Genomic DNA, 6000 nt, shown 5'->3' on the forward strand with positions numbered 1-6000 from the left:
ATAAAAATTGAATCTAAAAATCATGAAATTTTCCATGTTTCTGCAATGAAAAGACATTGGATAAATGCATAATGTAAATGAGGAGCGATATTCCAAAACGCCCTATGTCCATTTTAAAAAATTAATTTTTAGTCTGGTAAATTGGCTATTTAGGCGGGTTTAAAACTTTATTTGGGTGGATTTATGATGGTAGGAGTGTAGCTATACACTTCATCCACCAGATACCGCTAAAAAAAATTCAATAAAAATGGACAAAGTGCGTTTTGGAACACTTTTTATTTTTAAAAATGCAATTCAAAAAAAATGCACTAAGGGCGTTTTGGAATATCGCTCCTCAAATATTGATGGTAAAATCACTCAAAATGAAGTGCCTTACTATTAAATATAAAAATATAATGAAATTATGAGTCTCCATTATACCACTCCTTCCCTTTATATCAAAGTTTTTAGGTATGTACTTACTCATACTTCATGTGAAAGAAAGTGAATTGCAGCATCCATCAATTCGACCATGCGCCTAACTATATTAGGATTTTAAAATCTAATTGTGTAGTTATGAATCATCTCTTCACTTCCTTTTGCCACCTTTTCCACAAAATTGTTTACCTATGCACATGTAATTTGCTTTGTAATAATTACCCAAACCAGAGTTTAGTGATGTTGTCAGAGAATTAATACCTAGGTAAGCCTATTATTATTGGAAGTGTTGTTGGCGAATAGTGAATCCAATTTTTGAAGTAGGTAATGATGCATTAGGGGAAAATATTCCAGTGAATGTTTTTATTATGATCGTCTGGGCAAAAAAATGAAACAAAATTTTTTTTTTGAAGATTCTCAATTGATAGCCTATAACAATTCCCTGTTCAATATTTTTGATGTAGGCTTATTTCGAATTTGGTTTCCATTTCTTATCATTCATAGGTTTAAACTAAGGGAAACTGGGCAAGTGAGTAAATATTTTCATCTCATTTTCAACAAAATTCCCGATTTTCTCGTTATAAAATTTCATTAAAAAATATACTAAGCCATCCCTTTTACAATTATTTGAAGTCATCAAAAATTGTTCCATTAAGGCTAGGTTGGAAAATTTCTAGTTCCATAAAAGTAAACAAATTTGTCCAATATTTTCCCAGTCACAACACTCAGTACCTTTGAATCCTTTTCTTCTTCAATTTTTTGGTGATTAACACAGACTACAACATACCTACGCTGCACCATAAGTTGAGACAGTAAGAGCAGGTTTTCCCCACTTTGAGTATTTGCTCAAGGTTTATGGTGCTTGGAGCATACACAGAGGTGGGGATGGCGAGGTCAATTTCACAATAAATCTAAATACAATAGGAATTTTTTGACAATTAGAGCGGGTTGTGATGCTAATTGGGTAGAGCAAAAAAAAAACGAGAGTGAATGTCGCATTTTATCAGATTTCTGACACTTGATTTAGGGCTCTGGATAATCAATTGACCTTGAATATGACACAAGTATCCTTTTATCTTCTCCCACCAACTTCTATAAAACATTTTATTCAATACAGGCATATAAACGCACAATTATACCACCAATACTAGACGCGAAAAGTGCGTTTTTATGAGCGACTAAATGAAACGAAAATAATGTTCACATTATTGTCCTAGGAAAATAATAAACATTCATTACGAGGCCGCACTGCTCGAATCCTATTGTTTGGGATGACGCGGAAGGTGACAAAGTCCGATTCCGATTATTACGGGGAAAAAATTGTAGCAGAAACAGGAGATCCACCACCTCCCCCTCCCACCACGTCCTAAGCTTGTTTTCCTTTAATCATTTCGGCTACACACTTTATCTGCGAGTACGCACTACGCATACTTCGGTTGTCCTGTCCACTCATAAAAACGCTTCTTCACGTCTAAACATTGATAGTATAATTGTGTATATTTATATGCATGTATTGAATAAAATACATTACACACACAAGTTCAAAAAATGTGGGTGATTATAAACTCGTACGCGAATTGCAGTCCTCGCCTTCGGCTCGTCCTGCAATTCGCACTCGGTATCTCTTAATTTAAGTACATATGTACAGCAGGTAGGTGCTATGTAGGTATGTATGAAACTGATTAGTAGTATTTTTTGAAATTTGTAACGACTTTTTTGTATTGATTTTTCTTTTTTGTTGCAGGTTTTAAAAAAAATTTTCAGAAATCCGGGATATCGACATTTCAAATATACCACCTGCTACCACTTTCTTAGGCGATTTTCTACGTAATCGTGAAGTAATCAATATAGCACATATCGAAAATGAGACAAATTAAAAAGTGAAGAGAAATCGAGACACCCGTGAAAAATTATACTAAATACAACCCTAATACGTTGATTAACCTTGCTTCAACGGCGAACTATGTCACAACTGCGTGTTTCTGCAACAATTCTGAAAACACGCCTGAACCTGTAATCACACAGCTTCACGAGTTACGCATATTATTAGAGGTAAGTACGAGAATTAATAAAATGTTTTAATTACAATTTTTTGTATGTATCTATTCTATTCATTTAGCCAGGTGAAATTGATTTTCAACCAACAAAAAAGGAAGTACATGGTTGTATATTCATAAAGGTAATTATTGGCTTAATTCATTTTATATAATGTAAGTGTTATTTATACGAGAATTCAGAATTATTACCACAAAATTTCACTAAAGAAAGTAGGAAAGCGAAACTTTACTCAAAATCACAATTTTAACGTACTGAGTCGACTGAAGGTGGTTTCAGACCGATTCTGGAACTGTACCACTCAGTACCAGTGACGTGACATGTTGGAAACTTCAGATTTTTTAGAAAGCCATAAATGAGCATAGTGTAAATTTGAGCCTTCCCAATTTTACTACTTGGATAAACTTTTGTTGAAAATTCAACTTTGAAAAATGTTGTTGAGGTTCCAGAACTGGGCATATTAAATTAGTTTCATTTTATTTTATTTATAATACTTTTTTCGTTGTTTACATTTTAGCAATGTTCATCATTGTGGTTTTTTTCTTCAGCCACGAACGATAAGCGTAAGTATACGAAGTTTCCAACAGCGGTGATGTCAATGAACCGGCGATGTCCGGTTTGTCCAGCTCTCCTCACGGTTTTCAAGAAAATTTATACAGAATACTTTTCAGGGCCACATCTACGCCTCTAATGACAACGTAAGTATGAGATTTGTTATTTATATTTTTTTTTACTCTCGACTAATTGCAGCTTTTATTTAACAGGACCGATTCCCTTAATTTGGCGCGTCGTCGCCGGTTATGGAGCCACAGAAATTGACGCCAGATACATCCTGTTCGAGGTACAGATCGATCGATCAGTCATTCAATGCCATTTATAATTCAAGAAGAATTGAGAAAACAGATTGAAATTCTAGAAGCCGAAGGAGGCTGAAAGAATAGCCACTGAAAAAAAACAGAAATAAGTATTACTTCCATGGAGACGATTGATAAACAATGACAAAACCATTCCTGGAAGAATTGTTCTCCAGGAAGGAAAACAACAACTGTTTAACGAATGTATGTTCGATTCACCATATTGTAATTATTTATTTATTTGATGGGAAAATAACCTTAAATAAATTATGATTAAGGAACAATTTTTTTTTAGAACAATATGAAGGAATGATCGATCTTTCATACCAATTTATTTAAGTGATTTTTTTTTGAGTGTTTTTTATTCTAAGAGACAAAAAATGTGAGTAAATTTATAAATTTACATATTATCATAGTAATATTGCATGGATTTTATAAACGCTCATAGCAATGTGCGCTGATGAAATAAGATGCTTATACAACATTAAGTAAAATATTCAAAATTAGACACAATTGAGTGACACATGGAGGTACCTATTCACAAAAGTCACAAATCTTCAAAAACTTAGTAATTTTCCCCAATAGTAAGAAAGAAAAGAAGGTACCTATCAGAGTCCTGCACGGTATAGTTAAAAGTTATCTGCGTTAGTTGCGCGTCGAGGGCGGATAGCTATAGTTAGTAGTCATCCTAACGGCAGGTTATAACCGCACTGGCCGGTGCGATTAATATTTGTAACTCAGATAACGTAACCATTGACTAACTTGTAGTTAAAATAACTACACTACCTGCGATTATACCGCGTTCTTATCGGAAAAATAACGTTTGCTTCTTTCTTATCTGTTTGATGAGTCACCAAAATGTATTGATGAGACATCAACAGAACCGAAGCTAACTTACCGCTGCATCGGCAGGTAGTTATAGTTAGTTATTTGTCGGTTGCGCGCGCCGACAAAACTAACTACAGTTCATAACGTGTAGTTGAATTAGCCGATAGCTCCGGCGGTTATTCGGCTATTTTAACTATACCGTGCAGGACTCTGGTACCTATCATGATTATGAAGGAGAACATCGCTGAAACACGGTGGATTCCCATGGAAGAGACTGAACAATATGAGCAATTCATAAGACTGCCGGAAAATCGTACCATAACTACAACCCCTGGCAAACCCATAATCTTGGAACTACAAGGAAATATTATAGCAAAGTCGAGATATACAGCAGCCACGGATGCGACAATTGAAATAGAAGGTAGAAACTACCGCATTTTTTATCAGTGGCTCCAGAGCAAACTTGTGAAAATATATTATCCCGAAGAAAAAGCCGATACATTGATCCAAGAAATACGAAATCTGGGAGTAACAGAATAAGACGCCTCAGCGATTATTCAAAAAACCCTGCTATATAAAAACGTCGAGCATAATCTTAAGAAAAAACCTAATTCACCATCACTGTTACGATCGCTCTCTACGCATCATACCGTTATTGTATTGATTAAGTTTATATGATATTCTTTTCTATTTACGTGATATTTTTTGTGAATTGTTATGCATCAGTGTATACTATAAAATATAAATATTTTGTTGTTCTACCCAATAATATGATTCTTTCTTCCTCTATCAATAACAAAAGTACCTAAAATTTCTTTTAATTAGCAAAATAAGGCATCAAACAAACATAGTCACATTAAACAAGCAAATAATACTAACAATAATAATAATCATATCTAACGTAGAAACCAAGCTACAAGGTGCGTGCAGGAGAGAATAAGTGAGAGTGAAATCATAGCAACATACTCGATGAATGAGAGTAAAAAACGAGAGAAGTGTATGATGGTGTGAGACAATTCGAACAAGAGATGAGAGTTCAGAAAGAATTGCACTTGATACGAACCAATTGGACTGCGAGTCAAATTTGAAAAAGAATTAATCCCAGCTAGGGTACCTGAAACAGAAAGAAAATACACAAACCAAATTACAAAGTATCGAGCTTCAATTGAAAATAGGTAGAGTAAAAAATTACTTCCCGTGAAACAATCCTGATGCTTCAGGTAAAATGATACTCGAAAATCCTACGATGAAATGACTAAGATCGATGAAAACTATTAGTATTCCTGAACCCAACGAATAATATTTCCACCCGCTCCTTGAACATCCTGAAAACAAACAAATAAATTAGCGTAGGAATGGGGCAGGTGTATGAAGTCTAAAAGTATATTAAAAAATGAAATTGAGTTACCTGAGAGAAGTTCAAACAGCTACTTCCTGGAACGAGCGGTGTACAGTAGGAAATTCCAACATCCATCGAAGAATCTTCCTCCAGGCGCGATGGCGATGCGAAATTCTCACTGTAGGGACAAAAAATACACAAAATTCATTAATTAAACATACTTATACTATACATTAGAGCTATAATACAAATTTAACCTAAATATTCACTAATTAGTCTAATTTCCTAGCCATTTAGAAAATAAACATCAAAAATTTAAAAATCAGAAGTGATAAAAAAGGCAATGCTGCCAACCCAACCGGTTCAATTTGAAGTTCCCAACCGGTAAAACCTGTTGAACCGGTAAAACCTGTTGAACCGCTTGACTGCCTAAATTTTCAAAGGCACAATCCCAATAAATATTCAAATTTTCAAAAATATTCTTTTTCTCTTTCTAAAAGGTAAATA

Source organism: Planococcus citri, chromosome 1, assembly GCF_950023065.1.
Source record: "Planococcus citri chromosome 1, ihPlaCitr1.1, whole genome shotgun sequence".
Taxonomy (NCBI): Eukaryota; Metazoa; Arthropoda; class Insecta; order Hemiptera; family Pseudococcidae; genus Planococcus; species Planococcus citri.